The sequence below is a fragment of the Mustela nivalis genome (genome assembly GCF_964662115.1).
Source record: "Mustela nivalis genome assembly, chromosome: 3".
In the NCBI taxonomy this organism is placed as follows: domain Eukaryota; kingdom Metazoa; phylum Chordata; class Mammalia; order Carnivora; family Mustelidae; genus Mustela; species Mustela nivalis.
Window position 1 is genome coordinate 48,549,887 of NC_139022.1, and position 12,328 is coordinate 48,562,214.

The following is a 12,328-nucleotide window of genomic DNA, read 5'->3' on the forward strand; positions in this document are numbered from 1 at the left end:
AGGGGTCATGAAGACCAACTTGATCATGATGACCAGGAGCAAAACAACCTGTTGCTTACCTCTGCATGGGTCTGCCTGGGCTAAACATCCTCCTTGCCATAATGACCGTCCGAGAAAATAGGGCATTTCAGCCAATTTCACATTTTAATAACTGTTCAGATAGTCTGTAAGGAATTTTAGGAAAAATCTCTGTATGTATAATTCTTCTGTTTTCTAATGAATAGTTGATATCATCATTCATTGCCAGTGTCTCTCACCTGAGGGTCCCTCTGGGTCCCTCCTGTGGGGCTCTGACACAGTCACATATCTATAGTGGTATTATATACTGAAATCTCCATTAAGGGCTGGGTAACAGATATTCTATAGAAGAGGAAAGGAGGTCTAGAGACATTAGATGATTCACCCTAAGTCTCATAGACCAGTAAGTACAACAAAGATGGGATTTGGATCAAAGCATGTCTGACTGTAGAATACTTCTTGAACAAGCCAGTCTCAATAGTAAAGCTGGTCCTGGGTTACTTGTGGGATACCTAGCTATCTTAAATATCCTTTAACTTCTTGTTTATTTCTCATTTTTCCCTCATTATGGCATCTGTCCTTCCAAAACAGTTACCCTTGTCCCACATGGCCCTCTCACTTATTAAAACCAATTCCTAGGTAAGGTCTTGATGTCCAGTAACCAACGGTGTTGGATTAAGGCATCCTTTTAATTGGGAAATGAAATGTTCATAATCTATGAGGGAAAATTTAATCACCAATCAAGTGGGTTAGGGAAGCATTGTTTTTGTATGCTTTCTTTTTGTTTTTAAACTAGTAGAATGAGGATGGGAGGGAAGAGAGTGCCATGTCCAAGGTGCATGAAGACATAGGTCAGCCAGCAAGCATTGTATAAAGGTATAGCCTTAATAACCTGGGACCAGAAGTTCTATTGGAAACATTCTCATGCTCTGAGAGGTTGCATTTCTGTCAATAGAAGAATATAATCTTTTTGAACTTGCTTGAAGCGAGGAGATTTTTAAATTTTCTCTAGAGTAAAATTAATGTCTTAAGAGTACTGTTTTCTTCTTGTAGAAGTTGATATCCCTCTCGTCTTAATGCTCTTAGTAGCAGGTTCTTCTTAGAACCATCCTGAAAATTAACGAGCCACCTGAACAGAACAAACTCTAATCGACCATTCCCTCTTTCTCTGAGAAATTCTGTTTTGTGCCATTCCTGTTTGGACCATACTATGCAATTAAGGGTTTTCTAGTTTCTGTGAGTGGCGGGAGGAATGCCCATTGAACAATGGATGTAACTGTGACACTCGTGTATTTCAGGAATGGTGAAACTGAGACTTAATTTGATAGAACAGGGAGGGAAACAAGGTCTTCTCCCTCTTGTGATGCCTCCGTATCTTATTTCTGAAATAAGTAACCCATAAATAATTGGCCTAGATGTAGTATAATAAAATGGTTCAGTTTTATAAATGGTGATGTGTAGGAAGCGCTATAGAACTTGTGACTTTTTTCTGGTTTTTGGTTAAATCTTCAGAGGCATGACTTCCCAGGAGGTGGAGATGTTGGTTCTTCCCTAATTATCTCAATTGGAAAGTCCGTTTGGCCCATAGGAAGATGGCCAGATAATGAATGTGGACATCACTGTTTCAGCTCGGATTCAGAAATCTGCTTTTCAGTGCCTTGTGGAAGGCAGAGGCTGGCTGACTCACTGGCACTTTAACTTCTCTGTTACCATGGGTGTAATCTCAAATCAGACCCGAGTTTTAAGCACTGTCAATCTGGCATCTTCCAAGATTTAAAAAAAAATAATAATAACTATCCCATTTATGAAGATTCTGGTTGTAATGAGCTGAAAATCATTAGAGAGCTTTCCTTTGGGAAGCTCAGAAGACAGAGATGTAGCTCAGAAGATGCTATTTTTGGAGTTCCAAATAGGTTTATCTCAGTCAGCATCTAGGCGGCAGTAACTAAATTGTGATTAGAAATGCTTCAGAGGAGGAAAAAAAAAAATGGCATTCACTGATCTTTGGACACTTGAGAACTCAAATTCTGTTACCTTGCAAGCTGCCGAATCCTTTCTAAATGGCCTTTGTGAGGGTATCACCAGGCAAAGGGAAATGAGGCCGGCACTCGTAAGTCATAATTTCTAGAAAATGTCTATTCACGTAATCCCATTTGGTCAGGGTACATATCTCAGACTCTCAGCACTCCATGGCAGGCAGGGCAATAAGGCGCTAACTTGTGGTCAGGAGATTTGCTTCATACCTGATTACTTCAAAATAGCGAGTTGTAGGGAGCTGGTGGTGTGTCCAGTATGAATTACTTCCCACTTCGGATGTGTGGAGGTACAGAAAGTGGTATGAAATTATGCCCTAGGAAACCTCAGGCATACTGGCTGAGACGAAGTGTGGGGCTCGGACAGCAATGTATCATTCTTGTTAAGTTTGGAGAACCTCTCCAAGTCCCAGCTTAATGGGTGATTGTTCTGTGGACCATCATAACAACAGGAGAGGGAGTTTCACTAAAGAACCGAATGGTTAACCTGCCAGCATGTTTGTTTTACATTAGCTGCTAACACTTTTTCCCATCTTACTCAATCCATCTGAGGGAAGGAAAGAACAGTATAATTGAGGGGCTCGAAATTACAATCAGGTCAGTAAACTGCCTGATTTACTGATGCTGTGTGTCAAACAGGCACACACGCTAGGTAAAGGAAGGTTGGGGAAAGGTGCGTGTTGACTCACTTCAAATGCTATTTGCCAGCACACAGAAACAACCATTGTAACCTGTTTTTCATTTTCCTTTATTGCGTGAAGTTTGATGTGTGTGTCTTCTGCATTAATGGACAAAGATACGTAGCTGGATGCGGGCAGTTTGTAGGAGGGATTGGAGGGCAAATCTAAAGCTTGGGGTGTAATTAGGTACTTGATCTAAAGAGAAAGGAAGCTCAGGAAGGAGAAAGAGTTCAGTTAGAATTTCTGAGCGAAAGGGGAATCCAGTTCTGAGGCAGTGGCTCTTGGTAGCTGGCAACTTTTTGCTGTGGTCCATAAAATAGGAAACAAGTGAAGGATAGGGTTTCCCTCCAACCCCTGTCTTTCTTCCACACCTGTATCCACCCACTGATGTGTAAATACAGCGCTTCTACAGTGGTGCAGACACGCACCTCCACATCTAACTTAATATTTAGCCAGAGAAATGATATTATTTTTTAAGAGTGATTTTGTAAGATATAGGCTATATGACTCTGCGTGATCCAGTTCTATCTTCTATCAAAGTAGGTCCCTTTGGGAAAGGATACACTAAGAAAATTGTGTTTTGCATTCCTATGCAGACTTTTTAGCGACAGTTAATTTTACCCATGAGGCTTATTTTGTGAATATGTTTTTGTATGCAAACAATCTCTAAAGGTACTGGATTCAGTGTGACTGATATAATATGACTTTTATCTAAAAAAAAAAATAGACTTCTGTCATGCAAAGCATTCTTTTGGGGTTGATATCTTTTAAATCACGTTTATTACTTCAAGGACTCCATATACGCTCTCTTTCAGATAACTTTTTGTTTCTCTACTGGGAGGCTTATCCATATTTACAGCCCTGTGATGGATTTTCCTACACTTCTTGAAAATAGGGGGTCTCTCTTCCTTATCCTATGCCACTTCTTCATCTGTTGCCTTAAATCCTCATTCAGGCAGGTATGATTCCATTTTCTAACATTTCTCTCTCTCACCTCATTAACTTTTCTGTGCTCTTTCCCCCTCACATTTTTTTTTTAAAGATTTCATTTATTTATTTGACAGACAGAGATCACAAGTAGGCAGAGAGTCAGGCAGAGAGAGAGAGAGGAAGGGAAGCAGGCCTCCTGCTGAGCAGAGAGCCTGAGGGGGGGGTGATCCCAGGACCCTGGGATGATGACCTGAGCCAAAGGCAGAGGCTTAACCTAGGGAGCCACCCAGGCACCCCTCCCCATCACATTTGAAGAAATTCAGGTGTCTCCCATTTTCACATTACCTGGCTTTGACACTGTGTCTCCCATCTGAAGTAGCTTCTCAACTCTTGTCTCATGGAAATGTCTCTTAGACTCTTCTTACCCTTCTCTTCTTATCATATTAACTGCATGCGATTCCATCATTTAGCATTTATTGCTCAATTTGCTGTGATTGGCTTCAACCTCCCGCATGCTGGAAACTGCTCTTGGAGATTATCAGCTACCATCTCATTGCCAGTTCCAGTGAGCCTGTTCCCTTTGCAGCTTCCAGGCTTTTCTGCTCACGCTTGCCTACTCTGCGCTTAGCATAGGTAACACCACCTTCTTCTAGTCAGCCTCCCTGTCTGTGGCCGTTGATTCTCACTGTTCAGGTGTTGGCGAACCCCAGGCTTCTGACTTCTTCTTCTTCTTTTTTTTTTTTTTAAAGATTTTATTTGTTTATTTGACAGACAGAGATCACAAGTAGAAGGAAAGGCAGGCAGAGAGAAGAGAGAGGGAAGCAGGGCTGAGCAGAGAGCCCCATGTGGGACTCGAACCCAGGACCCCGGGATCATGACCTGAGCCAAAGGCAGCGGCTTAACCCATTGAGCCACCCAGGCGCCCCAGGCTTCTGACTTCTGCCCACTGTCCTGTTTCATACAGTGTCTTTTATGTTTCCAGCCTTTCCCTTATTGCCTCCCAGTCCTTATCATTAGGTTATACTTATCTTCAGTTTTCTCCAGGTAAGCTTGTTGGATATTTGGGACATTCAGATGTCCCAGACACTCCTCAAACTCATTAAGTTCCAAAATAAACATCAGTTCCCCCCCACTAGAATTTGGACTTATTCTTCTACCGGTATATATATATTTTTTTTAAGAAATTCTTAAGTACCAACATTTATAAAGAATAATTTAATCATGGATACTGTATGTGAGTGGCAGTAAGATACAGTGTAGGACCAGGTTCAGGGGCAGGACAGTGTTATCCCTTCTTTCAGCTTTATGCAAGGGGCTGGATTGGGTTTTCTGTTACACTGAGACATGCACTACAAACCCCTAACTCTGAATAGGCGTCGCAACCCTAGCCTTTAATTAAGGAATATCTTATCCAGTCTCTCCTGTGTCTTAGTCTTCTCTTACTCCCTTCCCGAAATCTTACCTCAAACTTCATGAACAAAAGTCTGTCTCCTGGAGATTTTTTTTTTTTAATTAAAATATAGTTACCCAGGATTTTGATGTATTTGAAGTATATATGTATGGAGTGGGGTATAGAGAGTGATTCTTTTTACAATTTTTCATTAATATTTAATTTTCAAAAATGTGGTACCTGAACACAGCTCAGGATCCAGACGGCCTGGATTACCCTTGCACCTGCTTTGTCTGCAGTTGCCAATTTCCATGGATGTGTCGGCAGGCGCCCCGTAAATCACTGAGTCCTGGACAAACCTCCTTGTACCCACTATGTAGTCCTTTCTTACATTCTCACAGTAATCAGAACTAATTTTCAATTAGGAATCAGAGTAGTTAATAACTGGCATGAAGTAGCCTGTAAGCATGAAGAGCAAAAAATGATTAGCAGCAGCCATAACTTTGAAATCATAGTAAGTAATCCATTAAATTTAGTTGTTAAAATCAACTTTATTGAAGAATCATTTATATCCAACAAAATGAGCCACTTTTAGTATTGAGCTCTAGGAGTTTTGAACTCACTCAATCACCATGCTAATCAAAATAAGGGTCATATTTACCACACCCCAAATTTCCCTCATGCTCTGTATCATTTTGCCAGAGCTGTTGTAAAAAGCACTTCAAACTGGGTGGCTTAAGCAAATTTGTTGTCTCACAGATCTGGAGGATGGACGTCTGAGATAAGGTTTGGGAGAGTTGGTTCCTTGTGAGGGCTCTGAGGAAGACTCTGACCCATGTTCCTCTCTTAGTTTTTTTTGGCTTGCTGGCAGTCATTGGCATCCCTTGGCTTGGAATTGTGTCAACTAATCTCTGCTGTCTTCACAAGGCATTCTCCATGTGGGCCTGTCTCTCTGTCCCAGTTTTCATGTTTTATAAGGACACAAGGTCATATTGGATTAGAGTCTCCCCTCAGGGTCTCGTCTCAACTTGACTACATTTGTAAAGATCCTGTTTGCAAATAGGGTCACATTCTGAGGCACCGGGGGAGTTAAGACATAAACATATCTTCTACTCTCACCTCCCTTTTCTAGGAGCATTCCCCAATACACCACGTGAAAAAGGATCCCTGTTCAATCTCTTCTTTAAGGAACCTGTGTCTTGGGTGGATTATGTGGCCCCGCAAGTTCAGTGGTGCTACAGGGGCACGGGGATGCTCTGCACAGTGTCTGGAAAGCCCCCACAAGAGAGTCACAGTGCAGACCTCTAAGTGTGTTCTGGGGAAGAATATGACTTACTGCTTGAAAGCAGCTTGTGGTGTGCTACCGTGCCCTAGAAGAGATTAAAAGTCTGATGCAGGAACCTTATATGAATATGCCACCAGAGGCACCCATCATGATCAAGGTGTTAACAGATCTTCTAAGGTGATGATGCCAGGCAGGTACATCAGGAATCCTTTTATGATAGAAACGTTCACACAGTTGCAGGAGGCACAAGTAAATCACACGAACAGGTGGTTCACATTCCTGTCACTGCTCTCAAAAAATTTATGGTTTCTGTGAAGTTTCCTTCAACAACCAGCAGAGCTCAATATGTTACTGCTGGGAAGGAGTGAGTCACCACTACATGACAGCTTTCTCAGATGTGGTCATGAAAGACAGTTAGGAAGGGACATTTACCCGTGGGTAGAACTGCAAGCATGCACTTGAATGTTTGTACTGTATGAGTGAGGAATTGATCTAAGGTATGATCAATTATTTGGTTATTTAGGGATGTTGAAAGAACAAGATTAGAAGACCAGCAATGATGAAGTTTAAGGAAGAGACACATGGATACACCGATGATAATGGGCACAGAAATTGAGAATAGGTAGGTCTCACATCCCACTAACATCTACCTCACAGAGTCACTGTATATCTGCGGTGTAGGATGACTCATTTTGCAGATGTTAGCCAGTCTTTCTACTTACATAATGTATCTGTGAACAGAGTAGTGATCATGGTGGGTGGAGATAGAGGCTGGCTATCACTAATGCTGAGGATGTCTGGCTGCCCTTCTGCTAGCCCAAATTGACTGAGACCAACTTCTTGACTGGATATCATCCCTTTGAGAGACCAGATAACCATTTAGGGGCAGGGCGATTATACCAGATCTGTTTCAACCCTGGAATTGTTAACCATTATCCGATAACTTAGTTATGGATTTGGTTTCATAACTTGGTAGTGACTCTGCCAACACTATCCTTTAAGGGCTTTTAATGCCTGGGAAACTATCTCATAAAGAAGGTATGACTCTGGGTGCAGGACCACCCATGTGATCCACTGCTACTGCCTTATCCACATCGTGTGGGAAAACTTGCCTTGTAGGATGATAGAAGGGCTTATTAAAAGCTCAGTTAAGGCACAAGCTAGAGTATCATTCTCCACAAGGTACAGGATCTGTTCACAAGGTTGGAGTTTATACATTGAACTAATGATCAGTGTTTCAAATGTTATGTACTCAATAGCTAAACCACCTGGATTCGGGAACTGTGTGGAAGTAGGACTGGCTCTCTCATCATCTCTTCCAGGGATCCCCTTGTGAAATCGTGTTTATCATCTATGCAGTCTTAAAGTGTGCTAGATTAAAAGTCCTTATCCTCAGGACTGGTGAAGTGATGCTTTCACCAAGGAATATAGTAACACATCCATTGAGCTTGAAGCTGTGACTTCCACTTGGATATTTTGGGCTCCTTGTGCTACTGAACCAGCAAATAAAGGAATTACCATTCTAGTTGGGTAAATTCACATTATGCTTAGTTTTTATTCTTGGATCCCAGTGTAGATCTAGGGTTATTACCGTGCTAATAGGACAGAAAGGAGTAGATCTAAATTTCAGGGAACTCACCGTCTTTTGATACCTTTACACTCAGTGCTAATCAGATATTGAAAATGGTGGCATAGAATTCACTTTCTCTTAATTCTTATCCTTCTCACACCCACGTTCTTCTTTGGTTACTTTTTGTGAACTTTTCTTTTAGGTTTTATGCTAATCTGCAGTCATTGCCAGTTCCTTATTTCAGGGTTGGCATATTATTTGGAAAGCACTCTGAATCTTTGTAAATTTTTTTAACTTATGAAATATATAAAGCATATAGGAAAGTATGGGGAATAATATTGCAGGCATCCAATAAATAAAATAAATAAAATGTTATAGGTATAATTGAAACCATTTCTTAATGCTTTGCAGAACCACTCCGCTCCCACTTCAGAGAAGGCCACCACACTAAAGCTGGTGTATATATATTTCCGTGTGTATGTATTCATAAATATAGCATAGTTACATATTTGACAATTAAATAAATTATATCCCATGGTATATAGTTTTCTGTGTAACTTATTTTTTATTCGACATGTTTTTGAGATTTACTTTCGTCGATTAGGCTTGAGTTTTTTTTTTTTAAAGTCCAGGAGTTGGCTTTGTTTCATTTTGTGTTGTTTTTTTCACTATTATTTTAATTATTCCTGTTCTGAGACCATCAACTCTTTGTATAACTCTAGAATGTTCCATTCTCATTAGCAGAGCTCTAGTAATTCTGGAGCATAAGAGACACACTCTTTCCTGGCCAACATATGCATAGTAGAATAAATGACTACCACTGAAGAGTGACTTGTGTTCTCTCCATTGCAGTACTGTGGTACTGGTTTCAGGAAAACTCTCCTGGATTTCAGTTTTGCAAGGGAATGAATTCCAGGTTGAGACACAGAAAATTTAACAGATGTTATTGACTCTGTTACCCATTTGCTTACCAATAATTATTGAGAATAAATTAGTTCTCACTTTTGTTATTTTTTCCAACAGACTGCCATTCTTATTGCTAGAAAATATATTGTGTTTGGAAGCAATAAAAAAATAAAAGAACAAAGGATGAATAAGGCTTCAGTGGGTAACTGGGAAATAACTCTAAAATTCTCACAGAGAGCTACCACAGTAACTCAAAAGGATCAATAAACCCACAAGTAACATCAAACAACAGCACCTCTGTTAAACATAACAGCTATACCATGGAGCTAACTGTGCTAAATCCTTTCTTTCCTCTTAAAAAAATGTGTTAAAACAGAGTTTTAGGAGTCTAACAAAGTCTTTATAAACACAACTACTCTCTAGAAATTTAGGATCCACGTTCATTTTTGAAGTTTTTATTTTTCCTCCCTAACTTAGTACCAAGAGCCTCCTCTGTACCTAGTGTCATGATTGTTAGTAGCCTTCCAAGGAACGGCCTATACTGGGGACCTCATAGCAAGTGGTGGCTGGTAATATTAGCTCTAGTTTATAGTCCATGCCCTTCTAATAGAAATGGTTGGGCATTATCAAATACACTCAGCTCTATCATGTCCCATCTCAGTGAATAATAAAACCAGGAGGAATTTGGATGTAAAACAAAACAAAACAAAAAACAAAAAAGGTAGTATAAGAGCAACTAGCAGAGTTTTATACTGCTAGCTTATTTTGGTTTGATGACAAGAAAAACATTCTGGACTTTGAATGAATTGGACTCTGGGTGTTGGAACATTGTCAATTCCTTATAAAAACTGTATTCACTTTCTACTTTAAGTTTAAGAGGGGTCAGATATCCTGCTTTTTTTTTTTTTTTTTTTTTTTAGTTCATAGATCTCCAGATTAAGAGCTGCTGCATCCAAAGCTTTGCATTTGAGCACGGTGTAAATCATGAAATCCTTTCCATATTGGCTCCTTTCACTTAGTAATATGCAACTATGCTTCTTCCGTGTCTTTTCATGGCTTGATAGCTCTTTCTTTTTTTTTTTTTTTTTTTTAGCATTGAATAATATTCCATGGTCTGGGTGCAACATAGTTTATTTATTCATCCACCTACTGATGGACACCTTAGGTGCTTCCACATCGAGGCAGTTATGAAGAAAGCTGCTATAAACGTCTGTGTGCAGGTTTTTGTGTAGACATAAATTTTCATTTCCTTTGGATAAGTACCAAGGAGTGCAATTGCTGGGTCTATATTTAGTTTTGTTAGAAATCATCAAACTCCCTTCCAAAGTGACTGTCCCATTCCCATCAACAATGAATGAGAGTTCCTGTTGCTCTACATCCTCACTAGCATTTGGTGTTGTCAGTGTTCTGGATTTTGGCTATTTTAATAGGTATGTAGTTGTAGCTCATTGTTGTTTTAATTTGCATTTCCCTGAAGACATATGATGCGTAGAACATCTATTCATGTGCATACTTTCCATCTGCATATCTTTTTTCAACTATATTTTTATTTTGAAAGGAATCCTCATATTTACAAACTGCTGACCTAGGCATATTTAAAAGTACTGATATAGGCAGTACTACTAGATATTAGATTTAGACAGCACCCATGTTTCAGTTACTTACTGGCTCAGAAAGGTGCTATTGTTAGAGGGATGAGACCACTAATGGGTCTGGGAGACAGTTTGTCATGTACCCAGGACGTGCTAAGTACTCATGTCAATGGTAGGATGCAGGTTTAGTGTTCCCTCATCCCTCCTGGGACTGGTCTCCTGGTTATAGGAGGAAAGGGATAGAAATCCTGCTAATACAACAGTGGAAGAACGCTATGCAAAAGACCATCACTATTGACATGACACATGCTTGTTTTTGCCCTAGAAGATTTCACTCTGAAGTTGATAAACCCTCCATCAATGATGCATATGAAAGGTCTGCCCTTGGCCCTCAGAACTGAATGTTAAGAGCTTGAATCCTGGCTGTGATGCTAGTAGAACGTGGGGCGCAGAAAGTGCACGTGGAGACTGGAGAGGGAGAAAGACTAGGAAGAAGCAGAGATGAATTAAATCCCAACTGAGATTTAATTTAATGACTGGAAGGTGATTTGACTGAAAAAGTAAAGAAATTTTTGCACGAATATCTGAGCTCTCAGATTTTATTATCGTTTAGTAGTGTGATAGATTAATATTTTTGAAATGTTAACTTCTGTTTGTCTTCACTTTCAAGCAGATAATAGCCTATACGCATTGCCACAGGGAAGAAATGCAGAGCAGAAAGCCCATCGATTTTAAGTCTCTTTCTGGATCATGTGTTCAAAAATCCTTGGGTTTCGAGGTAACATGGACAAAGATATTGTCAATAAATAATCATGCACTAGAAAACCCAAAGTTTAAGGAATGTGGGTCTTCCCTTAGAGATTTCAAAATCATTTCCCACTGGAAGGGCAGAAAGATATAGAGGGAAATGGGGGAGATAAGAGACCTGGGTGGGTCCCACAGAGGTGTGCTGCTGTCCTTCATTAGTGCTGTTCATCCAATGTATTTGGTTAACCTCCCCCACCTACTGTCCCCCTACCTTAAGGATACACGGTAGGATGGCATTTCTCAGTTCTCTTCAGACTGGGCGTAGCCATATGACTTACAGTGACAAATACAGTGTGAATGAGAGTGGTATGTGTAGCTGTAAGAGCTGTGGTGTGAGCCCCCCCCCCCACCTTTCCCCTCGCTGCAGTGGTTTTTATGGAAGTGCATGCTGAGATGAAGCCTCCCAACAGCCTGAGTCCCTCAGTGGACACAGGGACCAGAGCTTGTCCAGCAGCCTTCACTGGACCCAGCATGAGGAGTTAACTTTTCTGGTTTTAAGCAATTGAGATTTGGGAAGCCTATGTGTTTGTGTGTGTGTGTGTCTGTCTGTCTGTTGGTATGTCTGTGTGATTAGTCCCAGCAGGCCTTAAAAACAGAGCCCTAATGTAGCCCTCAGACATCTAGTTGCTGAAGAGCTTAGACTCCGAGGTCACACTTCCTGGGTTGGAAACCCTGCTCTGCCACTGACTAGCTAGCTATACATGCTTGAGCAAGTTATGGACCTTTCTGTGCCTCCATTTCCTCATCTGTAAAATGGGAGTAATAATCCTGTGCAAAGGGTTGTTGATTAAATAAGTTAATATTTGTAAGAAGAGTTTTGGACACATTGGTAACACACAGATGTTAGCTTTGCTTCTTCTTTTTCCTTCTCCCCCTGTCCCTCACATCAGGCCTTCCCTAAGAGGTAACCCATGACAAAGAAACGAGCAAAGTTTTAATCTCCAAGGAGTTGAAATAGTAGCTTAGTTCATTTGAAGTTTCAAGAAAGTATTAAAGAGGAGCCTTGATGAGCATTATAGAATCCCTCTTTTAGTCATATCTGCTTAACTGCATTTATTGAATTACTGTCTGTGCTGTGAGACAACTAGGCATCTACTGCTACCCCACTTCCCTAGCA

General features: G+C 40.5%; 1 long non-coding RNA gene across 4 annotated transcripts in view; it reads left to right on the top strand.

The window, feature by feature from the left end:
* Positions 1 to 12,328, top strand: part of LOC309861863 — a 184,107-nt gene that overhangs the window by 35,279 nt on the left and 136,500 nt on the right. The window contains exon 5 of one of the 4 annotated variants that reach the window (XR_014310255.1): positions 6,860 to 6,958. The exons of the other annotated variants lie outside the window; for them this stretch is intronic. This is a non-coding gene — a long non-coding RNA (uncharacterized lncRNA). The remainder of the gene's footprint in view (positions 1 to 6,859; positions 6,959 to 12,328) is intronic. 4 annotated transcript variants of the gene reach the window in all.